Source organism: Ochotona curzoniae, unplaced genomic scaffold (assembly GCF_017591425.1).
Source record: "Ochotona curzoniae isolate NIBS_2020 unplaced genomic scaffold, NIBS_Ocur_1.0 patch432, whole genome shotgun sequence".
Taxonomy (NCBI): domain Eukaryota; kingdom Metazoa; phylum Chordata; class Mammalia; order Lagomorpha; family Ochotonidae; genus Ochotona; species Ochotona curzoniae.
In genome coordinates this window covers 363,011-390,678 of record NW_024467009.1, presented here as the reverse complement: position 1 = coordinate 390,678, position 27,668 = coordinate 363,011, and the positions used below count along the sequence as shown (strand labels likewise).

The 27,668-nt window shown below is 46.8% G+C and overlaps 1 pseudogene; it reads left to right on the top strand.

Moving 5' to 3' along the window:
- The first annotated feature begins 17,283 nt into the window (after positions 1 to 17,283).
- On the top strand, positions 17,284 to 21,575 carry LOC121167811 (annotated as a pseudogene).
- The last annotated feature ends 6,093 nt before the right edge of the window (positions 21,576 to 27,668 follow it).

Here is a 27,668-nt window from a genome sequence, read left to right as displayed (position 1 = left end):
AGTCTTCTTGACTCATTACTACTAAAAATATTCTCATGTACCTTAGGTGTCTGCTCATATATTTTTAAATATCTTCCACCCGATTATTCACTCCCCAAGTAACTGCAATGGCTGGTATGCACTGATACAAATCCAGGAGCCAGGAAATTCTTCCAGATCTCCCACATGGGTGCAGGGTTTTAAGGCTTTGGGCTGTCCTCAACTACTTTCCCAGGCCACAAGCAGGGAGCTGGATAGGAAGTGGGGCTGCTAGGATTAGTACTGGTGCATATGGGATCCTGGCGTGTTCAAGGTGAGTGCTTTAACCTCTAGGCCAGCATGCCAGGCCCTGGCATGCTGTAGTTTTTTGTTTAAGAATTTATTCATTTTATAGCCTATTCTTCAAAGACAAGCACAATAATGTTTCCTTTAACCAAAACCTCTGGACCTGAAACTATCACTGTAATTTGTGTAACTGCTGTGACCATCCCTCATGGTTACATTTATATTCAAATGCAAAATACCCTATAGAGGAAAATCACGTTAATGCAGATTGGAATGTGACCTAGTAAAATGCACCTGAAAATTTTGAAATGATTTATTGCATCCAGTTACAGTGTTAAAAATCACCTAAGAACTCACCACAAAATTTAGAAACTAAATTCATTGTTTTTCAATTATGACCATCACCACCATAATTTTTTTTTCTGCAAAGCCTTTTTTTTTCCCCATTTTCTCTTATATTTTTGACAATTTTACATAGTTAATTAGGGTAAAAAAAGTTCAGGAGCTACAGGAAAATGGGTAAGACTGTTATTTCCACATTGTTTCCTTCATGTGTCTGAGGTAAAGGGGGATTTAAAGGGAGAAATCCCACCCAGTCTCCCACCCATCCCAGGTCCCTGATGTGGGGCATGCTCTGAGGGCCTTGCTCAAGTGGTTTTGATAGTTCAACAGTTATGAATTGCAGCCAATCACACCACTCCAAGCATGAAGAAATCGCTGCAGAATCCACTGGTTAACATAGTCCTTCACAGAGTCTCCATTTGCCCAGTTTTTCACTGCCAAAGTATACCTGAGGCGCTACCATCAATTTTTAGCTATTTTTACTTTGTAAAAACTGTTGGAGTTAATCAAAGTGATAATATTTCTGCTTAGGAGCAACACAACCCAGAGTGCCTGGTTTGAATGCAAGCACCATGCCTGATTTCATTATACGTGCCAGCACAAATCCACCCTATGGCATCACTGAAATGTGAAGTTCAAGCAGAAATTTCAGTTATGTTGAATACTTGGATTTAACACATAGCTTCCAGCCAGTAACAATTATTTATTTATTTATTTGAAATGCAAACAAAGCTTACATTTGGTGGTTCATGTTATCCACATGTACAAGAGTCAAGCTGAGTCATGCCAAAACTAGAAAGGAGGAAGTCTTTTTTCTTACAGATTTATTATTTTTGTTATTATTATTACTATCATTATTATTATTTGGAAAGTCAGGTATACAGATGAGTCAAGTCAAAGCTAGAAGTGAGAATTCTATCCATGCTCCCATAGGGATAGTGAGAAACCCAGTTTGGTGGGATATTTTTTCAGTCTATCCAGGAAGTTGCTAATTAGAAGTAGCCAAGGGCCCAGCGTTGTGGCCTAGTGGCTAAAGTCCTCTCCTTGAATGGGCCAGGATCCCATATGGGCACCGGTTTTGATCCTGGCAGCTCCACTTCCCATTCAGCTCCCTGCTTGTGGTCTGGGAAAGCAGTCCAGGATGGACCAAAGCTTTGGGACCCTGAACCCATGTGGGATACCTGGAAGAGGTTCCTGGATCCTGTCTTCAGATTGGCATAGCATCGGCTGTTGCACTCACTTAGGGAGTGAATCATTGGATGGAAGATCTTCGTCTCTCTCTTTCCTCCTCCCTCTGTATATCTGACTTTACAATAAATAAATAAATCTAAAAAAATAAAAAGCAGCAGCAGCAGCCAAATCCTGAGCTAGCAATCTTGAAGGATAGCATGGGTATCTATATAACTTAATAAACTTGCTGCGATGCCATACATGCCTCTTTAGTTCCCAGTTTTAACTTAATCTAATATGGTACAACAATTTGGGTAGGGAACCAGGCTCTGAGAGTAATCTCTTCATGCTCTCTGTCCTGGCCTCTAAAACAAAAACACACAGCAAGATGGCACCAGCATCCTTGGCTAAGCATCCACCATCAGTGCTGTCATCCCATATGGGTGCTGCTTCAGCTTGGGCCATTCCACTTACAATCCAGCTCCCTGCTAATGGCTAGGAAAGAAGTAAGGATGGTCCAAGTCCTTGAGCACCTGTGCTTATGTTGAAGGGCTAGGATAAACTCCAAGCTCTTCACTAGCACCAGCTACCTTCAGCTAATGAGGACAGTTAGGAAGGGAACCAGCAGATGGAAGATGCCTCTCTGTCCCTGCTTTTTCTCTTTCTTTTTCTGTAATGCTGCCTTTCAAATAAAAATACATTTTAAAACAATGTTTATTTCAAAAGAAAGAAAAGAAAAGGAAAGAAAAAAGAAAAGAAAACCAGTCCTCTCTGGACTCCTCCCTAATATCTTTAATACTTTCAATCCAAAGTCAATGCAAATGTGCTGCTTCTATAGAGATTCCCCCACAGTGGACACTGCATATGGTGAAGATGGGATCTAGGTGTCCTCAGGATCAATCAAGAGCCTCATCGCCCTTAAAGGCCCTGGGCCCCTTTCTCTCAGCACCACTCAGCCTGAGCATGGTTCTGGCAGCACGCAACTGAAGATAGAAAAACAGAGGTCATCTGCTGGCAGTCAGCAGGAGGTGGAGGCCTGTGTTCTGAGTCGCAGTTGCCTGTAGTGCAGTATGCATTTCACCTGATCATGATGTGGGGGGAGGAACAAGTTCTAACTTCAAATAACACTAAGTCACCCTGCCTTGATCAAATCTTGAATATGTTTTTAAAGAAGGCAATTACCAGAAACTATGGTAACTGAGAATGTTTCAAAATGCCTTAGGTTCCTTTAGAAAAAAATGCACATGGACACAGGAAACACCATGTGAGGGTACAGAAAGATGGAGGCTGTGAGTCGGCCAGGGAGTGACCTCAGCAGAAACCAAATCTAATACCACCTTGCTTTTAAACTTTCAGTCATTAGAAACACAAGAAATGAATTACTGGGATTCAAGACAGACATTCTATAGCGTATTTTTATGGCAACCACAATACATTCTTATTTTCCACTCTACTTCTTACTGCCAATGAGAAAAAACCCACCATCAGAGATAGAAACCAAAGGTTATGACTTTAGATGCCTAACACTTAAAATAACAATAGCAAAAACTGAAAGTTAAATAAGCAACTAAAGTATTGATCTCAAAGTACCAGAAAAATTAAAAAAACAAAAAAACCTAGGGGTAGTACAAGGAAATTAGAAATAAAGATTGGTGAAGAAATGAATAAACTATATATTAAGCAATACTGAAGACAATGAAAATACTGAAATTTTTAAAGACAAAATTAATACATCTTTAGCTAGATTAAGAAAATTAGGGCCCTGCATAGTAGACTAGCGGCTAAAGTCCTTGCCTTGCAAGTGCCAAGATACCATATGGGCACTGGCTCTAACCCAGCAGCCTTACTTCTGGTTAGACTTTGGTGTATTTATTTCTGAATACTTCTTCTGAAACAACTTCATACCCCAGAAGTCTAGTTTAAAAAATCATAAACCAGTATGCTTGATAAAAACAAAGGTAAAACTCCTCACATAAAGTGAATTCAACAACACCAATATATGCGCACATGATAATCAAAGCGCATCTAGCCCGAGGATGTAGAAATTGGGGCAAAAAATGCAAATCAACACACCAAATACCTCACACAAGCAGGATGAAGCATTATTCAAACCATCTTACTGAAAACATGCAGTAAAATGCTACATTTAGTTTATATTAATGTGCATATATAAGTTGAGCAAACCTACAAATATTCAAATATACTTCAACTGAGGTATACTGAGATATTTCTTCCAAGATATGCAATCAAATAAGAATGCTAACTTTTCACTGTTATTTAATATTTTCCCAAAGAAAGTAAATAACAGAAGGAAATGAAATGCACAGAAATGGGAATCAAGAGACTCAACATTTTTTGCTTCTTCATTTTTTCCCTGATTTTGTTGATAATGAAACCTAATGAACATCAAGACTGTATTCAGCCATTAAAAATAAAATATTGTTATTTGCTGCAAAAGAGATTCCAGCATCAACTGGAATCTGGGAGTGGGAGAGGCCTGGGAGGGAAATAGTGGGCTCATCCCTCTTGGGTTACCACTTTCACAGGACATAAAACTAAGATAACTAAGATAGCGGCTGGGGTGGAATGGGGTGTGGGACAGACTGGATTACTGCTACACTTACTGGCAAACCAGGGTAGGGAGTGGGCCTGGTGGGGGTTATTGTGGGTCGCTCCAACCTAGGCTGCAGCTCCCGCTGGTTTATGTGAGGGCCAAGTATGTGCTGGGCAGAACCAGGCTGGACTGCAACACCCATTGGTTCCAGTGGAAGTCGGGAGTGAAAACAGAACCAACCCAGCAATTGCAACCACCAGCTGATTGGAGCGATGGACGGTGCCAGGCCCTGTACTTGTTAGCACATACAAGAAGTTTCTTTGGAGATCTTCCTAATCTAAATGCTGGACTCAGAACCCTAACGAAGAAAAGAGAGAAGACAGAACAGGTCAACCAACCATCTCAGCTATGATGGACTATGTCAATCAGTTGATTTTTCAAAGATCTCATAGTGCTTGGAGTGGCAAGATTGACAGCGATTCATAACTGTGGCAATATCAAAACCACTTGAGCAAGAACCTCAGAGCATGCCCTACATCTGGGACCTGGGGAGGGTGGGAAATTGGGTGGGCCTTCTCCCTTAAATAACCCCCTTTAAACATGAAGGTAACAATATGGAAAACATACTAGTATTATCCACTTTCATGTAGCCCTTGAACCTTCTTACCCTAATTAACTATGTAAAAAATGTCAAAATAAAATCTTATAAAAATTTAAAAAAAAAAGAAATTGGATATGATTAAATCAGGAAAATGTACAAACAGATCTAACATGTTATATATATAACTCAAATGCTCACAGCTGCACTTTGAGTGGTGATTATTACAGACTGAGAAGAGTGAGGCCTGGGGAAAGGAAGAAGGTAGAACAGGTAGCAAAGAAAGTGAGACAAAAGGAACAAGATCCAATGTCCCATCCCAGTGTGTGGTGACTACAGTTCACAATACCATAGGCTTATGCAGAAAAATGGAACCGAGCACCCTGTTTACTGTATAAACAAAGGTACATGGATATCTGGGCACCTGGTTTACTCAGCTTAGGCTGTATCTGTACACAAATACTGCACTGTACCTTGTGACAGTATTCAAGTATGTGTTGATTAAAATTCAGTAGAAGTTTTAAAAATAATAATCATCCCTTCACAGTAACAATATCTAATAAATTTAAACAGTCCCAACCTCACTGTATAAAATAAACTTAGCACTTTTAAATTCTCTATTGAATTTTTGTTTTGTAAAGTGTTTAGTCATTTTAACAGGAAATTTAGATTTACAGAGAAGGGACCAGAGAGAAACATCTTCCATCCACTGGCTCACTGCCCACGTGGCCACAGGAGCCGGAGTTGAGCTGATTTGAATCCAGGAGCCAAGAGCTTCTTCTGGGTGTCTCATGCACATGCAGAGTCTCAAGACTTTGGGCTGTCCTCTACTTTTTCCCAGGTCACAAGCAGAGAGCTGGATAGTAATTGGAGCATCTGGGACAAGAAATTATGCCCTTATGGGATCCTGACACATGCAAGATTAGGACTGTAGCAACTAGGCTATCATGTTAGGTTCTTTCTTTTTTTCCAGAAAAATATAACCTTAATTCTACTTTTTAGCTTTTGTTATTATGTTATGATAAATTTCCATAGGCCCTGGGGTTTTCCTTACTCCCAACTTTTTCATTATTTAAAAACAATTTACTTATTTACTTAAATGTGAAAATCTTGCAAGCACATGAGCAGGGAACTACACCAGAAAGTGAATATCACACTACAACTGCTGCCTCTCATGTGCTTTTAAGCAAATGAATAGAGAAATTAATCCAAAAGTACAATGTGATTTTTGCATGTTGGGTCACTGAAAGTGTATGACACCAAATGATGGTACAAGCATTCACTTTCTCCATTCTGATGCCTTTTAACATGTAAGTCTTTATTCAAAAGGACACTACCAAAAATGAACAAAATGATTGCTCTTGATACTAAGTAAATGAATGACAAAAATTACACACAGCATAGGAGAAAACAGTTGGGACTATATCTGAACCTCTCAAGAAATTGAGAATATACCTGAATTTCGAAAGAAATGAGACAGTGTTATTTACAATTGGGTTTAGTTTAGTTACAAATATACTTTACAGACTCTAGGGAAACACTCAAAATTCAGGAGATACATCCTTGAAATCTTAATAGAGGACAGAATATGCACCATCTAAAATATTCAGTTAAATTGAGGAGATGTGGGCATCTAGTAGAGTGGATGAGAAACTGCTTAGGAGATGCTCACCCTACACTGGACTTCCTGTGTTTGTGTTATCACTCCACAACAAGTTTCATCTTGCTACAAACTCACTCTCTGGATGCAAGCAAGAAATTTCTCAAGTATGCGAGTCTTTGCACTGGCTAAAATGGGCTAGGATTTAGTTCCTGGCTCCTGTTTATACCTTGAACATTTCACAATCTTGCAGGGCTTGAAGGGATTAACCAGCACATGATGTATCACTCTTTCTTCATGATTTCTATGAATGGAATATGCTAACAAGAATTACTCTAAAAAATGATGAGAAAAAATAATTTCAAAACAAGAATTGGCATGGATGTTTGGTGCAGCTTTTCACACAGTTTTGCAGACCACATGCTGCTTCTTCCAAGTGATTCTAAACAGAGCAGTGCATTTTTTAAAGGAAAATCTCATAGAAGAACAAAGGAAAGTACACACTGACTGACAGTAATGAGTATTAGCTAACACAACATTGTAACTACTGAGTCAGTGGGAACTGCTACTTAGCAATGTGATCAGAGATCTCAGTTAACACTAGATGAAGAAAATAAAGTCAATCCAAATTCTAAAGAAACTCAAAATATGTGTAAATGGAGGAAATGTTGGACTGTGATCCTTCTACCCTGCCCATACTTCTTACACCATTAGAATTTATGCAGTCTGTAACATAAATTTTCCCATATGCAAAATACTAGCAATGAATTAGCAAATGTAAAATAAGAAAGCAAGAAAAATACTGTCATCATACCAAAAAATAAAGAAAAGCCTAGCATCGGGTATAATGTGTAAAGCTGCCAACTGCAACACCAACATCCCATATAGAATCAGCTGTTCCACTTCCAGCCCAGCTCTCTGTGAATCTCCTGGGAAAAGCAATGGAAGATCACCCAAGTGCCTGGGCCCTGATCATGCACATGCAAGACCTGGAGGAAGCTGCAGGCTCCAGGACTCAGCTTGGTGCAGCACTAGTTATTTTAGCCACCTGAATAGTGAGCCAGTGGGTAGAAGACATCTGTCTTTCTCTCCATCTTGTTTTTAAGCTTTATTTATTTTTATTTCAAAGTCAGATACATACAGAGAGAGAGACAGAGGAAGAGAGACAGAAATATTTCCAGTTCGCTGTTTCATTCTATAAGTGACCACAATGGCAGGTGCTGTGCCGATCCTAAGCCAGGAACTCTTCCATGTCTCCCACACAGGTCCAGGGTCCCAAGGCTTTGGGCCGTCCTTGACTGCTTTCCCAGGCCACATGCAGGGAGCTGGATGGGAAGCAGGACCGCAGGGATTATAACCAGTGTCCATATGAGATCCTGGCACACTCAAGGTGAGGACTTTAGCTGCTAGGCAACCTCACCAGGCCCTGCCTCATACTTGAACTATCATTTAGCATAAAAAAATGAAACAAAAAACATTTAAAAAAAACAAAAATAAACAAAGAGATATCTTTAAGATTTATTTACCATACAATATCAGTTTTAAAAATTCACTATAAGAAATCACAAACATCAGTTCTCAGACAGTACTAGGATTTAGTCACCTCTGGGGATGGAAGAGCAGAGGCCAAGAACTGAACTGACAAGGAGTTTTTTCTCAATAGGTTTGCAGTTTATAGTATTTACAGTCTCACAGAAAATAAAACTGTCAAGAATTTAGTTTTCTTTCTTTGAGACCATTGCATAAACTCAGGTTCCATGCAAGACAGCAAAGATGTAACACACCCAAATCAGGACACAGCATTCCTGCCTAAGTGAGCAAACTCTGAATCAAAGCACCAGGACATGACAGAGAATGAGCTCTGGGAAGCAGCCTGCTTACACTTCACAGGGACACCCACACTCAGCAGCTTCCCCACGTTCCCAGGCCTTGGGGATCACTCTCACTGAGGACACAGTGCCCAGGGGGGCTCACTGCACTGATGGAGGGAATCCTAAGCAAACAGAAATGTGACAGTGTGGACCTGGGAACTCCTCACAGCCTGCAGTGTCTCCTCCAGCATCTTACCTCTTTGATGCAAACACACATTTAAGATTAACTGAATGCTGTGGCCTCTGATTTTTTTTTTTAACACCACATGTGCTCTTTGCTTAATACCAATTTACCACCAACAAGGAATCACAACACAATTGTATTATTTCAATATCTGCAATTAGTAGAGGCTTCAGGGTCAAGCTCAATCTCTATACACAATGACTGTGGCCACTTGGGGAGTGAATCAAAGAATGGAAGATCTTCCTCTCTGTCTTTTCTCCTCTCAGTATATCTGCTTTCCAATAAAAATAAAATTTAAAAAAGACCATTGTCCCAGATATTGAGCACAAATGACACTCTTTATTAAGCCAGTCAAATACACTCACAATGTTAATTATTCTTTCTGCCACCAGAATTGGACCACTGCAATTATTCCCTGAAATAACTTATGAATCCAGTCACAAATACACTCACTATCTGATAAGTGCTCTAGGCCACCAAAATTTTATTTCACCCAGATCCTTTTTTACTACAAAATATCCTCTGGTGAAACCAGCTTGTGGATGCAAAATGAAACTGCTGTGTCCTAGGATTTACCTGGGCCTTTCCAAAGCTTTTACTCCTTGGTAGCCAAGGCTGAGAGAACCCAGAGTGCATCAATGTTTCCTTTAGATGATGTTATTATGCCACCAAGGAATGGAGCTCTGCCTGGGGAAAGAAAATATTAATGCTCCGAGGGACTACCTATATAAAATACATGGAACACAATAGATGCCTTCCAGGTTTAGAGCATCAGCTGCCACTCTGAATGGCCACCCCCATTCTACTGCTATCGTTCAGAAGGAATGAGTGAATCAGAGGATCAGTTAGTCATGTATGTTTGTTACCTAGTGTTTTGAAACTCAGAACAACAAAAAGAATGTAGTGAGGACCGTGAAACTATTTTAATGGAGGAACTTAAGTTCAGCATACTCTAATCAAACGTATGAACTTAAGTTAGGTAAAAGGAGATATATTAAGAATTTGAAGCTTAACTTAGTGTTTATATTATTGACTGAGCAGACTCTTTCATCCACTCTGACATCAAACACTTGAATGAGCAGACTCTTTCATCCACTCTGACATCAAACACATGCCTGCAACAGCCACAACACCAAAAATAAGTCAGGTTTTTCACACTGGTACCCAAGACACTGCCTGCTGCCTCCCAGCCTGGGCATTAGCTGCACACTGCATTTGCAAAGAAATGAAACACAGGCATTATCACAGAGACACAGGAGTCAAAATGTCATCTTCATTTTTTTTTTCTTTTTAAGATTTTATTGATTTTCGCACCCAGCAGCCTGGCCTAGCAGCTAAAGTCCTCAACTTCAATGCGTGAAGATCCCATATGGGCTCTGGTTCTAGTCCCGGCAGCTCCACTTCCCATCCAGCTCCCTGCTTGTGGTAAGGGGAAAGCATTTGAGGACAGCCCAGTGCTTTCAGACCTTGCACCTGTTTGGGATACCTGGAAGTCGATCCTGGCTCCTGGCTTTGGATTGGTGCAGCACCGGCAGTTGCGCTCACTTGGGCATTGAATCATCAGATGCAAGATCTTCCTCTCTGACTCTCCTCTTCTCTGTATATCTGCCTTTCCAATAAAAATAAATAAAATCTTAAAAAAAGAAATAAAGCATATTAGTCCCAAGTGTTTCAGAATATCTTTTCATAGATTTGTGAATGATTACAAGTTTTATGAAGGATGATGTTTATATCCCATAATTGTGTTTATATTCCTGAAATTGATTATTTACATGGCATTTCTTTCTTAATGACTTTCACTCATTTATTTTAATATTTTGTTGTTTATTGAAAACAGATTTGTAAAGAGAAGGAGAAACAGAGAGAAACAGCTTAAATCTGCTCGTTCCCTTCACAAGTGGACACAATAGCCAGAACCGAGTTGACCTGAAGCCAAGAGCTTCATCCAGGTATTCCATGTGTGTGCAGGGTCTCAAGGATTTGGGCCATCATCTACTGCCTTCCCAGGCCACAGCAGGGAGTTAGATAGGAAGTGGAGCAGCTATGCCATGAACCAGTGTACATATAGGATCCCAGCAATGAAAGCCGAGGATTTAGCCACTGAGCCATCATGCCAGACCCCTAATTTTGATAATGTTGCTAATGAATTGCCACAATGGCTGGTTTTCAGAATACACAACCAAACTCATTTGAAGCTACAAATGGGAAATGGGTCCCCACCTACTGTGCTAGTTTGTGTGGCATGTTTTATATTTCTTCCTGTGATTTAGAAATTTATAAAAGCCTTCTCTGCCTCCTCATGTCTCGAAATGTATATGCCTGTAGTCCCGGCAGCTCCACTTCCCATCCAGCTCCCTGCTTGTGGCATGGGAAAGCACTGGTGGAGGGCCTGAAGCCTTGGAAATCTTACCAGCATAGGAAACCTAGAAGAAGTTTTTCCAAGTTATAAGCTTTTTTTTTTTTTTTCTCTTTTGTATGCTTCACTCACAGCCACCCCTAATCCAGAGGGATGGGGTACAGGATAAGCTAAGTAACAACTACTTACAAACAAAACAAAACAAAAATGTTACTTGCTAAACTTGTTCAGTAACTTGCTACAACAGAGTCCTCCAAAAATAATGAATATTAAATTACAGATTTCTACACCTTAAACTTTGATGTAAATAGAGCAATATTTTTTAAATGTGAACTTAAGAATACCCAGCCTCTTGTATCCTGTGAACAATGTTTGTACCTGATTAAATGCAACCTCCTACGTAATCTCTAAAACATATAACCATTATATCAAGAATACACTGGCATAAAATTAAAATCTAATCCACTGTTACATTGTTCCAAGGTAACAGGGGAACTCATGTTCTCTGTCTTCTAGATTTTATATCAGCATTCAAAATGGTTACATGCTTGGTGATATGTTCATGAGGAAGACTGTGAAACAAGTACCTATGCATGATATAGCTGATGATAGTCGTTAAGGTATAACTTGTAGCATTTTCTAAATATTTATCATTGATACAAGAAATTGAAGTCTGATCCCCTGATAAATAAACTGTGACAATATACATGTAATTGCAACATCTCCTTTTAAATGCTCTTTATGGCAGCAACCTGAGGACCCAAGGTGCCCAACAGCTGCTATGCCAGGGCCAAGCCAGACAACTTGTGCACTCTGCTCCCATGTCTGCCTGCCATCTGCTTCATTGTCAAGTCATCCTGGCTGGTGTCCCTGCTTCCACAGGACTATAGTCGTTGCCTTCATGGCCAGACCCAGCTGTGCTCTGGGGAGAGTGCACCTCTAACCAATGCCCTCCACTGCCCCACTTGCTCATCCAGGCCAGGCTTGGTGAGCAGGTGCAAGCGTGCCTCTAGCCCATGAGCACTGCCACTCCATCCACCATCTGCTGCTGAGAGCCAGTCAGGCTTAGCAGGTGGTCCCACTCCCTCAGCAGGCAGTGCACCTGCTAGCCATTCCAGGGCTTGGCCTGTTCTGCAGGCCCCAGCCCGCATATCTGAGTTCCTGTCGCGAAACCTGAACTCCCAGTGGCTTCTCCCACACCCCTGGCCTGCCTGCAAGCTGCTCCAGGGCAAGGCTGGCTCAGCAGCTCCAACACTCACTTCTAGCCTGCCCGCCCCCACAGACTTCCTGCTGCTCCAGGACAAGGCAGGCGAGAGTTGCAGGGAATTCAAAGCAAAACACTGCAGCAACCTGTTTCTTGTCTCACATGAAAGAGTTTTCATGCAGAGAACTCCAGTTTGCAAAGCAGGATTTATTTCATAAGAGGAAGGAAAATGGCTTCTGTCCTAGCAGCAGGAGGGGGCTCCAAGAGAGAAAAGACTCAAGCAAACGTTGGAAATGTGAGATGAAATGTGAGATGAAATTTCATTTTAATCCCATATTTACACTACTTTCTAATCACTGAAGGCATGAAAACAGTCACATCAAGCAAAAAGGCACCCCCAACACACACACACACACACACACACACACACACACACACACACACACACACACACACACACACACACACACACACACACACTCACACACACACACACACACACACACAGAGCTGTTCTGAAGCAACATCCAGACTGCAAAGACCAAGAGTTCAAACAACAAGGTGAAGTTCACAGTACATTTGGTGGTAAGAGAACAACTGCTGGGTGGGAGACCCTGGAGGTGCTCCTGGCTCCTGGCCTTGGATCAGCTCAGCTCTGGCTGTTGCTGCCACTTGGGAAAGAGAACCAGTGGATGAAAGATTTTTCTTTCTATCTCTCTTTCTCTCTGTAATCTGACTTTCCAACAAAAACAAATGTTTAAAACAACCACCACCAGGGATTCTTCCCTAAAACACACACATACATACACACACACACATACACACACACACTCTCTCTCCATCATATTCTCTGCTTTATATCTATTTATTTATATATATATATTTTTTATTTACTAGAAAGTTTGACAGATAAGAAAACACTTTGATCCAAAGGGCTCGATTGGAATGGGAGAACAGTTACTTGTATTTCTTCCCTGCTGTAGATGTGCACATCACAAAGACCCAGACTGGACAGCACCAAGTGGCCCATCAGGCTCTGTGTTGGCCCTTCTCGCACTGACACAGCACTACCCACCATGACTGGAGACTTTCAGGAAAATTTAAAATAACAGCTTTTTGTTTGTTTGTTTGTTTAATGGCATCTTGAGAATCTGATATGTGGGTAAAGAACCTCTTTTTTTCTTTTAAGATTTTATTTATTTTTATTGCAAGTCAGATACACAGAGAGGAGGAAAGACAGAGAAAGATCTTCAAACCAATGATTCACAATGTGACCACAATGTCCGGTGCTGTACCGATCCAAAGCCAGGAGCCAGGAACTTCCTCCAGGTCTCCCAAACGGGTGCAGGGTCTAAAGGCTTTGCGCCATCCTCGACTGCTTTCCCAGGCCACAACCAGGGAACTGGATGAGAAGTAAGCTGTAGGGATCAGAACCTGATTGCATATGGGATCCTGGCGCATTCAAGCCGAGGACCCTAGCTGCTAGGCCACTGCACAGGGCCCAAAATAACAACTTTTATACAATTCCTCTTAGCCTTTACTAATCCTCCAACACCCTCACAACCAAAACTTCCTGCCCATTCAGGGATGAGTTCCAGGGTTTTAGGGCTATAAATAGCTGCCTATGTACCTCCATGTTCAGCCCACTGTGCTTCTGGGTTGTGAATCAATCCTAAACACTCCCAATGACAGAGTAACTTTTCATTTGAAGGTAAGTGAGGGTACTGAGACCTTGTAGTTTGGGGGAGTGACCAGATGAGCTTCATGGGGTCAGACTGATATACCAGCCTCCTTTAACTCCTGTGTAGAACTTGTTATCACCAAACAATGCTGACCACCTTACACCAGTCCATGCAAAAGCTAAGGCTGGGAGCTTGTCTAGCAGGACCAGATCCTAGCACCTGAAAGATTCATGGATCAGGAGACAGGTCACATTAGGCAAGGCCATGACATTAACCAGCACATGAGAGAACCATTTCCGGGGATAGATTCTGTGGCGGAAGTGTAGGTCAAACCCGTGGAAATACTAGTCCCACTGGTTAGCTCAAGAGTTGGGGTGGTGATGGGCTAAGCTAGGTGTGACCAGGGAGCCTGCCATCACTCATAGGTAAAGGAACCAACAACAGTCTGAGTGGGTTAAGGCAGCAGCACCCAAATGTGCATCCCAATTAGGGTTTGGGGTGTGCTGGGTTGCAACGTTCTCCAGCTCATGCAATGCCAAAGGAAAGGCCAGACTATGCACAACACTGGCCTAACACCCACTGACATATATGAGAACCAGGTCTGGGAGTGAGCCAAGTGGAGGAACTGGGAAATTCCCCTGGTGGGTCATAGCTCCTGCTGGTGAACACATGGTCCAGGCTTGGGGGTTGGACAAGCTGGGAATTGTAGCTCCAATGGCTGGCTAATGTGTGGGTTGGTAATGGAATAGGGTAGACCAGGCAGGGCCAAACAAACCTTAGCTCACAAGCAAAAATAGAAATCAGGATGGAGCACAAGTCATGCTGAGCTAGGCTCTTACACCTACTGGTCTGCATGAGCCAGGGATGCTAGGGCATCACATTAAAGGCAAAGGCCAAGACAGGTGAGAGGTTATGCCAAGCTGAGTCAGAGCAACCACTGGCATCCACACAATTTATGGCTTGGAACCGGGAGCAAAGGGGACACCCTAGCTCAGTGGCGTTCCCACTGAGGAGCACAGGGGCTGAAGTGAGTGCTGCATCCTGATATGATACAGCTACAGTCTCCCTTGGCACAAGTGTAGACTGGGACTGGATGCACAAAGCCAGGCCAGACTCCAACACCATCTGATGTTCTGTAGGGTAGCTGTGGGATGGACTCAGCTTGGTCTCAATCACTACTGAGCCATGTGTGACCTGTGTTTGGGTATGGATGAGCCTTAGCTATGCTGAAACATCCACAAATAAGAACCAGAATGGGTTGAAGGCCAGTCAGGAAAAACCACTGTTCCTGTTAGGACAGGAGGTGGACTGAGTAGGACTGGCTCATGGACCCACCAGTATATGCAAAATCTGGCATTGGGAGAGGTTCTGATGGAGCAATCTGGGCAACTCCTCTGTCAGGACAAAACCCTGCAGGTAAGCACTATAAGCACAAAAGGAACATGCAAGACTGGGCCACAGCGCTAGTAGAAACCAGGGAGGGGGTAAAGCTGGTAGGAGGAAGGTGGAGGGCCCCCTGCTGGAACATCTCACTCACTGGACAGCATGAGTTGATGCCAGGCAGGGCTATAACACCTGTGGGCCTCATGTGAGCCAGATCAGAGACAAGCCAGGCTTGATTGACTGTCCCTACTGGGGCAAACATAAAGCAGAGGGTGAGGGTTGACTGGGCTTTACAACTGCATCAGATAGCAGATGCTGGCTCCAGTGGCTAATCTGTCAAGTTATATTACAGAACCACCTGCAGAGTACATGATCCAGGGGTGAGAGTGATTTAGGAGGGAAATAGTGGCACCTACTCCCTCTTGGATTGCCACTCCCACTGGAGAGCATGAAAACCAGCACTGGGGCCAGGGTGGCTAGACAGAACGGCACCCACCACCATGTGAGTGGGCTGGATAGTGGAGCTGGTTAGGTTAAACTAGGCTTTTAATGTCCATTTGCATGTATGAGAGCTGAATTGGATGTGGGACAGACTGAACTAATCTGCTGCACATACTGGCAAGCATGGGAACGAGGGCAGAGGATGGGCCTCATGGAGGTTATTGTGGGGGTCTCCGCCTTGTCTGCAGCTCCCACTGGTTTATCTGAGAGTCAAGTGTGTGTTGGGCAGAATCAGGCTGGACTGCAACACCCATTGGTTCCAGGCCTGGAAACACAACCACACTAGCAATTGCAACCACTAGCTGTTTGTGGCAATGGACAGTACCCGGCCCAGTATTTGCAAGTACACACAAGAATCTCGTCCAGAATCACCTCAAAGTTTCTTTGGGAATTTCACCAATCAAACTGCCACACTCAGAATCCTACCCATGAAGAGAAGTGCAGGTTCCATGGTACGCCCTGGAGTACAAGTGCCAGAGCCTAGCCTCCTCAGTGGCTCAGACGGAGCAGTGGAGAGCACAACCAGGTACACATGGAGGATATGACAGTCTATTGGAACCTGCAGAGGATACCTGGCACCACAACAGAGGGCAAATCGAATCAATCAGCTACCCCAGCCATATGCTGGCAGTGAAAACCTGAGCAAACGGAGACGCTAAGATGAACTATGTCAATCAGTGGATTCTGCAGCGACTTCATTGTGCTTAGAATGGAGATTGGGGCCTGGCGCCATGGCCTAGTGGGTAAGGTCCTCGCCTTGAGCACTCCGGGATCCCATATGGTGGCCAGTTCTATTCTAGGCACCCCGTTTCCCATCCAGCTCCCTGCATGTGGCCTGGGAAAGCAGTCAAGGATTGCCCAAAGTATTGGGACCCTGCACCCATGTGAGAGACCCAGAAGAGCTCCTGGCTCCCAGCATCAGATTGATGCAGTGCCAGCTATTGCGGTCACTTAGTGAGTGAATCATTTGATGGAAGATCTTCCTCTTTGTCTCTCCGCCTCTCTGTATAACCGGCTTTCTGATAAAAAATAAATAATAAAAAATAAATAACAAAAAATAAATATTTTAAAAAGAAAAAAAAATGGCTTGATTGGCAGCAATTCATAACTGTTGAACTATCAAAACCCCTTGAGCAGGACCCTCGGAGCATGCTCAGTGTCGATGACCAGGATAGGTGGGAGGCTGATTGGGGCTTCTCCCTTTATCCCCCTCTTTACCCCAGATACAGAAAAAAAGAGAACATGGAAATAATAGTCTTCCCCACTTTCCTGTAGCCTTTGAACCTGTATGCGCTAATTAACCATGTAACGATTGTAAAAAATATATTTATATATATGAGACACATATCCTTGTGGCCTCCACGAAATCAGGCAATGCGCTGACTGACACGGCCACACGGCTCCATCTGGGACCTCCCTTTGCAGCCTGTGAGGGGCCATCCTGGAGACCCCGCGCCAATGGCTGCTCAAACATCAGGCTGTCCCCCAAACAGACGCTCTCGGATTCCCCAGCCGGGGGCCCTGCGTAGACCTGGAGCAGACACCCCCTCTTTCCCTTCATGATTTGATTGTAGCACAGTGACGATGGATGATGAGGACGGGAGATGCTTACTGGACGTGATTTGTGACCCCCAGGCCCTCAATGACTTCCTGCATGGATCCGAGAAGCTCGACAGTGATGACCTCCTGGACAATGCTGGCGAGGCCCAGGGTGCCTTCTATGAAGGCCCGGGGCCGCACATGCAGAAAGTTTCCAGTAACCATCTGAACCCAGAGCCCAGACAGCCGGCCCCCAGTGTGGACCTGGACTTCCTGGAAGATGACATCCTGGGCTCGCCAGCCACCGGAGGTGGGGCAGCAGGCAGTGGGGGTGCCGAACAGCCCTGCGACATCCTCCAGCAAAGCCTGCAGGAAGCCAACATCACCGAGCAGACCCTGGAGGCTAAGGCCGAGCTGGACCTGGGCCTCTTCCAGCTACCCACCCAGCAGCCAGCAGACGCTGAGGCTGGCCCTACCGGGACTGCAGGTGCTACTGCCATGGCCATGGGGCCCACGTGCTCTTCCCTGGCAGCGCCGATCTGCTGGGGCTGCAGGCCCCACCCACCGTGCTGACGCACCAGGCCCTGGTGCCGCCCCAGGACGTGGTCAACAAGGCCCTGAGTGTGTAGCCATTATATCTCAGTAATGTGACCCTACAGTCCATTCTGGGCCTCCAGGGCCTGCCCATTGGCAGCCCTGGGGGTGCCACAGTGGCCAAACTCGGCCTGGCGCCCATCCAAGTGGTCAGCCAGCCTGTAATGGCACTTAACCCACCCACCCCGTGACACTGGCCTTTGCTGGCTTCTCCCTACAAGAGGCTGGCCTGGTCATCCAGAAGAACCTCCCAGCCGTCATAGCCACCAGGCTCAATGGGAACTCGGTATTTGCCAATGCTGGGGCAATCAGGCCACAACTGGTGGGGCAACTTCGGAACAGCCACTGGAGGTGGCTCTGGGCCTCGGCATGGCACCACTGGTCCCAGCGCCCAATGTGATCCTGCACCATACGCCCATGCCCATCCAGCCCAAGCCAGCAGGGGCACTGCCCCCAAGCTGTACCAACTGACACCTAAGCCCTTTGCACCCGCCAGTGCCACACTCATCATCCAGGATGAGCCAGACTCACTCACAACACAGCCCAAGGCACTGCAGAACCTGACCTTCATAGCAGCTGGCAAGGCTGGCCAGAATGTGGTAAATTGTCAGGCTTCCCCATGCCTGCCTTGCAGGCCAGACTCTTCAAGCAGCCACTGACCACTGCAACTGGGGCAGTGCCACCGCAGCCTCCGGGTGCCCTGAGCAAGCCCATGAGTGTGCACCTGCTGAACCAGGGCAGCTGTATCATCATCCCTGCCCAGCACAAGCTGCCTGGCCAGAACCAGTTCCTGCTGCCTGGCACCCCCACCGTCCAGCTCCCGCAACCACTCTCCTCCTTGCCAGCCAATGTGGGTGGCCAGATCCTGGCTGTTGTGACATCTCATGCAAGTGGACAGCTCATCGCCAACCCCATCCTCACAAACCAGAACTTGGCAACTCGATCAGCCTGGGCACTATGCTGGCCCCACCCTCGGGTGCACACAGCAGTGCCACACACATCCTCTCTGTGGCGCCCATCCAGGTGGGCCAGCCCACGCTCTTCCAGATGCCCATGTTGCTGGTGGTGGGCAGCCTGCCCACACAGAGCCAGCCTACAGCTGCGGTCCACACCACCACCACCACAGTCCTGCAGGGCGTCACCCTGCCTCCCAGCGCCATGGCCATGCTCAACATCCCCATGGGCTGGTGCAGCCAGCAGCTCTTCCCGCTGCTGCGGCAGCTGCCTCCTCCACCACTACCACCAGGGAGGTGTGCTCACCATGCAGCCCACCCCACCAGCACCCCCTGCAGCCAGCACGCCACTGCCCCTGGGCCTCCAGCAGGCGCAGGTACAGAAGTCCCTCCAGGCCACTGCCCCACCTCAGGCCAGCACCCTACAGCCCAGCCCAGGCCTGGCATCCAGCCCGGAGAAGATGGTCCTTGGGCAGCCACCGCCCGCAGCTACCATGGCCATCCTCACTCAGGACTCCCCACAGATGTTCCTGCCCCACACCCTGGCAGCCGCTCTGCTGAAGGGCCCAGGTTCTTTTTCGACTTCCTCGCTACCTCACCAGGCCCCACTGGGAAACAACCCCCACCCGCCCTCCCCACATCCGCCCGTGCCTCCCTCCCGACCCTCTCCCGGCCCTATTCTCAACCCCCTTCCCAGCCCCAGAGCCTGCCCCATCCCCCCTCTGAGCCCACACTGCACCCCTGTCCCCCACCCCAGGCCCCACCCACCCTGCCAGGCATCTTTGTTATCCAGAACGCACTGGGTATCCCCCAGGATGCCAGCACCCCAGCTCCCACTGTCCCCATCCCCTGCCTCCTCTGACAGCTGAGCGGCTACTGCCTCCTGCCCCCACCCCACGCTGGCCTCCACTGTGGCTTCCTCTGAGATGTCCGCCAGGGTGCCCGGCCCCATGCCATCTGACTTCCAGCTTCAGTTCCCGGCTGGCCAGGGACCCCCACAAGTCCCCCACACCCCCGCCGAGCCTCCACCTGGTCCCTGAGCCTGTAGTTCCCCTGATGCCACCCCCATGGACCGTCCAGATGGTGGCCGCCCCCTCTCCCGTCAAAGGCCCTGCTGGAGAGATTCCACCAGATACCTTCCAGAATCCTCCTCCAGCACAAAGCAGGCAGGGCCTCTGCTGCCACCCCACAGGCCCTCGCCAGCCCCATGACCTTGGTGCTGGTCAGCAGCCAGGCCCCTTCCAGAACCTCCGCCATCCCCAGCCATGCCCTTGCCCCAGCACCCATGGCCAACACAGGCCTCCCTCCTCTGCTCCCCATTTGCCGGCAGCCTCCCAGCCCTGAGTGTGACCAAGGGCCCTGTACCTTAACTACAGCTGAAGACGGCCCCTGCACTGCAACCCAGCAAGGAGGCCTGTCTCCTGGAGCATTTGCACAAACACCAAGGCTGTGTGTTGCACCCCGACTGTAAGACCACCTTCCCCTCCCTGCAGCACCTGGCACCCTACCACAAGTACCAGGGCGCCCTCCCCTCCCCCAGTGACAACCACAAGGTGGATGAGGAATTTGAGATGGTCTCCTCCCAGCTACTGAAATGCTCCCAGGCCATGCTCAGTAAGTATTGACTCTTGCTCCTGGAGGAGTCCCAGTGAGTGAGCCCCTCGGCAGAGATGGTCATGATTGACCGAATGTTCATTCAGGAGGAAAAGACCACCCTTGCCTTGGATAAACAGCTGGCCAAGGAGAAACCCAATGAGTACCTGTCTTCCTTGTGCTCTCGGGCTCCAGGTCCCCGCCTCTTCTGAGGGACATCGGCTGTTCAGTCATGGATCCACGTGGTCCTCCTCCACCAAGCTTGTGATCCAGCATGGTGGGGCTGGTGGATCGCTGTCTGTGACTTGGGCGCAGACTTCCTCCTCCCTCTCCCCCTCCTCATGCCTCCTCCCTGGAAGCCAATGAGGATGGCCCCATGCCCTCCCGCAACCGCCCGCCCATCAGGACCTATGAGGCGCATGGGTCTCAAGCTCAAGATCAAACAGGAGGCTGGGCTCAGCAAGGTGGTGCAAAACACAGCGCTGGACCCCGTGCACCAGCCGTTCCCTGCGCCCCAGAGCGCCTAGCCCCACAGCACCCATCCCCGCCATCATTACTTCTGGCCGGCCAGATGAACGGCACCATGGTCCAGCTACCACCGCCAGCGCCATCCCTCACTCACAAGACCCCCTGGGCCTGCACCACCCGGCCAGCGCGCCTGCTGCTATGCAAGAGCTACTGAGATCGTGCAGCCACCAGCGCCACGCCCCTGCCCGCCAAGGTGGATGAGGCCAGAAGCGGCCTCATCCGCGAGTTGGCGTCCGTGGAGGATGAGCTGTACCAGCGGCTACTGAAGCGCACCACCGCGCTGTGCCACCCCGAGCGCGCCCATGCACAGGGTGGGGATGCGAGCTGGGAGGCCCCCATGCTGCCACCTGCCAAGCGGCGCAAGTCCCAGTCCCCAGACGTGGACCAGGCCACGACTTGAGCCACAGTCCGCAGGACAACACTCTCATGGACCACTTGCAAAGTGCCATCGACAGCATCCTGAACCTGTAGCAGGTGCCAGGCAGTCCACAGGGTGAGAGAGCACCTTGCACCTCCCCACCACCCCTGCACCGGCCTAACCACCCTCCAGCTTTAACGGTGGCCTGGGCCACCAGGACGTTGAACAGATAACTCCGGGCGGCTGGGATCGCCCATCCAATGACTCAGTTATTGCAGTCACCAGGGCCGCCTCGCAGTAATGCAGGAGTAGAGTGCGCACCTGGGGAGGGGCCAGAGGGTGACGGCCCCTCCTTCCCTCCCTCCCCACAGCCCCCAGTGCCCATGCCCACCACAGCTCACACTCGCAAGGGGCCTGCAAGAGGGCACCCACAGCAGGGAGGGTCGGCCCTGCCCGCTCAGCAGCCCTAGAGGAAGCCAGAGGTGGGTGGGGATCAAGCAGGGTCCCCTCACCTCCCCGTGTCCTCCCTGTGACCCGCACAGCCGCCCCTCACCCCTCTGCTGGGATCCGAGTGCAGCCACCAGAAACTGGGGTATTCCCAGCCCCCAAAACACAGGTGCACCTGCACAACCAGTCTTCCTCTGAAATCCCGGAGACAGAACTAGTTGTGTAAGATAATATTTTTGTACTGTATTGTGTGTAACAATTTTTTGAAAGGAGAATCCTGTACATTTAGAATTCTTGTAAATTAAAAGCTGATCCTTAAAAAACTGAAAAAAATAAATTTAAAAAATGAGGGCATCTGGTAGATTGGATGAGAAACTGCTTAGGAGACGCTCACCCCACACTGGACTGTCTGTGTTTGTGTTATCACTCCACAACATATTCCATCTCATTGCTAACGCACTCCCTGAAAGCAGGCAGGGATTTTCTCAAGTATGTAAGTCATTGCACCTGCTATCATGGACACAGATTTAGTTCCTGGCTCCTGTTTTTGACCTGACCTTGTCACAATCTTGAAGGACTTTAAGGAGTTAACCAGATGGTAGATCCCTCTGTCTCTATGACTTGTACAAATGAAATAAATTAGTAAAAATTATATTAAAAATAAGAGAAAAACATTTTTTAAAAGATTTATTTATTTTTATTGCAAAGTCAGATATACAAAGATTAGGAGACACAGAGAGGAAGATCTTCCGTCCAGTGATTCACTGCCCCAGTGACCACAATGGCCCGCATTGTTCCAATCTGAAACCAGGAGCCAGGAATTTCCTCCAGGTCTCCCACACAGGTGCAGGGCCCCAAGACTTTGGGTTGTCCTTTACTGCTTTCCCAGGCTGCAAGCAGGGAGCTGGCCTGGAAGCAGGACTGTCAGGATTAGAACATGGGAACATGTGGGTGTTAGACTCAGGGAGAGTCCAACCCCGTGGAAAGGGAGCCACTCCGTTCGGCAAGACAAGTCACAAAGCAGAGGCTGTAAAAAGCATGAGGATTTTATTGGGCATTCGCGAATGGGCAACAGAGTCTGTGGAGGCACCCAGGACTCTGCGCGCCCCAAGCAGGTTAAAGCATCTTTTTAAAGGACAAAACCGCAAACTTCGCATATCAGCTGGCATTTTACTTTAAGATTAGAATCTCTTTTATTCCTGCAGCTGCCTGCTCCGGCCTTGCTACCTTATCTCTTTTATTCCTGCAGCTGCCTGCTCCGGCCTTGCTACCTTATCTCTTTTATTCCTGCAGCTGCCTTGTTCATGTCTGGGAAACTGAAACTTTTACTTCCTTCATGAAATAGCTTTTCTATATTTATTCCAACATGGCTCTACTCTTGCTCAGCAGAAAGCAATATACAGAAGCAAAATCAAGCGGTTATTCTAAGCTCTTACATGGGATCCTGGTGCGTTCAAGGCAAGGACTTGAGCCACTAGACCATTGTGCCAGGCCCGAGAAACGTAATTTAAAAACAAGAAGTGGTATGGCTGTTTACTGCAGCTTTTTTTTTAAAAAAGATTTATTTTTATTATGTTTTTATTGGAAAGGCGGATATACAGAGAGGAGAGACAGAGGAAGATCTTCCGTCCGATGATTCACTCCCCAGGTGGCTGCAACAGCTGGAGCTGAGGCAACCTGAAGCCAGGAGCCTCTTCCAGGTCTCACACACAGGTGCAGGGTCTCAAAGCTTTGGGCCATCCTCGACTGCTTTCCCAGGCCACAGGCAGGGAGCTGCATGGGAAGCATGGCTACCAGGATTAGAACCAGCGCCCATATGGGATCCCGGGTGTGAAAGGCAAGGACCTTAACCACTGCACCATCACGCTGGGCCCTACTGCTGCAGCTTTTCACACATAAGTTTGAAGACCACATGATTCTTCCCAGTGATTCTAAATACAACAGCATATTATGTGAAAGGAAATCTCACAGAACAGCAAGGGAAGGTACACACCGACTGGCAGGGATCAGGACAAGTTAATGCTACAGTATCAGTGCCCAGCCAACACTACATGAAAACAATAAAATCTACCAAGTCCTAGAGAAACACAAAATAAATAAGTGCACATGGGACAAATCTTAGACTCAACCCTTCTACCTTAACAATACTTCATACACCATCAGAATTTATCCACAATTTCTAACCTAAGAATATTGACCCATATGGAAAACACTTGACATAATTAGCATATGAGAAATAAAAAGCAAGAAAAAGAAGTTCCTGGCTCCTGGCTTTGGATCGGCAGAGCATCGGCCATTGCGCTCACTTGGAGTGTGAATCATCAGAAGGAAGATTTTCCTCTCTGTCTCTCCTCCTCTCTGTATATTTGACTTTCCAATAAATAAATAAATCTTAAAAAAAAAAAGAAAGAATGAATGCTTCTAAAAAACACACACAAAAAAAACCAAAACAAATAAACAACAAAGCAAAACAGAAACCCCAAAACCAAAGGCCAGCATTGTGGTATAATATGTAAAGCTGCCCAAGGGAAGGTTGTAACCCTGGGATTTTCTTCTATCACTTCTAACATCAGATGTGATCCATTGCTTAACACCACTTTATCACCAAGAACTAATCAAAAACAATTCAATTATTTCATCATCTGAAAGTTGTAGAGGACTCAGGATCAAGGCTCAATCTCAAGATGCAGGTTAATGTTAGTGGACAGCAGGTGTCAGCACTTTCGAGTCTTTTGTCTACTTTAAGAAGCTAGGGGCCCCAGCCCAGTATCCCAGTGGTTCAAAGGCTCCCATTGCATGGGCTAGGATCCCAAGTAAGTTCCAGTTTTAATCATTAATGGGACCCCACTTCCCATTCAACTCCCTGCCTGTGGCCTGGGAAAGCACTCGAAGACATCCCAAAGTGCTGAGGACCCTGCATCTATGTGGGAGACCCAGTAGAGGTTCTGGACTCCTGGTTTTGGATCAGTGCAGCTCAGGCATTGGCAGTCCCTTCGTGAGTGAATCAATGAAATGAAAATTCTTCCTCTGTCTCTCCTCCATCCTGTGTATCTGCTTTCCAATAAAAATCAAATTAAATTTAAACAAGATAATTGTCCCAGATATTGAGCAAAATGGCATTAACATTTTATTAAACCAGTCAAATACATATAATTTATATATATATATATATATATTTTTTTTTTTTTTTACCCTTTCTGCCGCCAAAATTGGACCCTAAAAAAGCTTATGAAACCAGTCACAAATACACTCACAAATTGATAAGTGTTCTTGGTCACCAAAACTTTACCTTCACAAAGATTCTTTGTGAGTACAAATTATCCTCTGACTAACCCAACCTCTGGATGCAAAATGAAACTGCTGTGTATCCCAAGCACACTATCTTAGGATTTGCCTGGGCCTTTTCCAAGGTTTTACTCCCTAGGTAGCCAAGGCTGAGAGAACCCAGAGTGCATCAATCATTTCTTTAGATGACATTAATATTTCACCAAGAAATGGAGCCTTGGATAGGTAAAGAAAATATTAATGTTCCATGGGGTTACCTATAAAAACTAGATGCAACCAAATAGATACCCTGCAGTTTTAGCACACCAGCTGCCACTGTAAATCACAACCTCCAATATCCTGTTATCTTTCAGGGGGACTTAGTAAACCAGAGCATAACTTCATTTCTCTTTGTTACAAATTGTTTTGGGCCAGGCACAGTAGCCTAGTGGCTAAAGTCCTCGCCTTGAACACACAAGGATCCCATATGGACACCAGTTCTAGTCCTGGCAGTTCCACTTCCCATCCAGCTCCCTGCTGGACCCTGGGAAAGTAGTAGAAGCTGGCCTAAAGCCTTGGGACCCAGCACCAATGTGGGAGTCCTGGAGGAAGTTCCTGGCTCCCAGCTTTGAACTGGTGCAGCACAGGCCATTGGGGTGACTTGGGGAGTGAACCATCGGATGGAAAACCCTCCTCTCTGACTCTTCCGTCTGTATATCTGCTTTTCCAAGAAAAATAAATAAATCTTTAAAAAATTGTTTTGAAACTCAGACAAACAAAACAAGTGTAGTGAGGACCCTGTGAATGTTTCACTGGGGGATCACAAATAGTTGACATTCTAATAACATGCATGCCCTTAAGGTAAGTAAAAGGAGAGTTAGTAAAATTTTGAAGCTTAATTTAGTATTTTCTTGATTACTGGCAGACTTTTTCATCCACTCTGACTTTCCACATGCCTAAAACAGCCACAACAACAAAAATAAGTCAGCTTTTTCACACTGGTATCCAAGCCACTGTCTGCTGCCTCCCAGCCTGGGCAGTAGCTGCACACTGCATTTGCACAGAACTGAAACCCAGGCATTCTGATGGAGACACAGGAGTCCCAATGTCTCTATCCCATGCTATTGTTCACAGCAAACAGTTCTTCTGAAGAGCTAATGCTTATTTTGTGACACAGAGAAAAAAGAAGAAGAAGAAACAACAACTTACTGAATTGTAGCTTGGAGGAAATAATGACTCCTGTTGTGATTTTCAGGGCAGAGAGCAGCACTTGGCATTGAGGCAAGAGTTCTGGACATTCAGAGATTTATTCCCTGCCTTAATGCTCTCTGCTCAACCTGAATTATTCCCTCTACAACTCATGGGGACATTGAATCCCAATTGGGAGAACTTAAGGGAATGGGTGACAACATACCAGAAGCCATCAGGATAAATCAGTAGTGCTGCCTTCACAGCTCCTTCCTCAGGTTCTTCTAGAGAAGCCCCTTTGTGTGAGTCCCCGTGCACTCCCTTGGCTTGTCTACAAGGTCGCTGTGCCACCCCAGGCCTCTGCCAAGCACAGCGCCAGCACCACATGCTGCCCCTCAACCTTGCAGCAAAACTCGGAGGAAAACAAGGCTGTTTGTTCTAACTGCTGGAGTCTGTGCTGTCTGGTGTGAGCAACAAGAAAACTGCCCCAGACCCTTAGGAGGAGCTTCACTGAGGACTGAGCTGGGGGCTGAGACGCTGTTGCTCAACTCAACACATACTTTTACATAAAGAAAAAAGAAATATGCCCAACATGCAGGTCGAACTGTCCCTGGGCACTCCCCCTCCTCACTGCACAATGGGTTCCACTGTGAGTCCCAGTGTTCAAGGTCAGTGCTGCAGAGTGAGGACCCCAAGGTCCCCCTCCTGGCCCCCGCCCGCCCCGCGGCCTCAGGAGATGCTCTCACACACTCACCCTTCCCAGCTTCTCACCAGTCGGGTGTCCTGCACAGGCTCCTGCGGGGAGGGAGCTCACAGGGCAGCACTGGCTCAGCCACCTGCGCCTCTCCACCAGCACAAAGAGCAAGGCGCCTATGGCGGCGCCCACAACAACCTCCTGCCTGCTGCCACAGGGCTTCCTGGGCGCGCCTCATTGGACCGCTCCCACACACCATGACTACGCATGACGTCAGACAATGCGCAGCCAATCAGAATCACAAAGGAGGAGGGGCTGGCAGGTAGGATTCTGGAGGGAGGGGGAGTGAGGGGCGGGGCTTCACCTCAGGCAGGAAGTGGCCTCCTCTCCTGCAGTTTGAGCCTTCCAACAGCAGGGGCCGCTGTCGCCTCTCACATCAGTCCACCTCCTGGCCTCTCCTTTCTTCTATTTCATGTTCACGTTTGGAAACCCAGAAATAGATGACAAGTGTATGCAGATACACCTCACTGAATGTTCAACAGATTCTGAGGCTTTTCTTCTTCATATTGGCATTCTTTTCCCCATTGGTTCATTTGACTTTTTAAAAGGCAGAACTGGGCCCAGTGTGGTGGCCTAGCTTCTAAAATCCTTGCCTTGAATGTGCTGGGATCCCACATGGGATGTGGTTCTAATCCAGGCAGCTCCCTGCTGTGCCCTGAGAAAGCAGTGGAGGAAAGGCCTAAGACTTGGGAACTGGAGGAAATTCCTAGCCTGTGGGTTCAAGTCTGTGCAGCTCCAGCT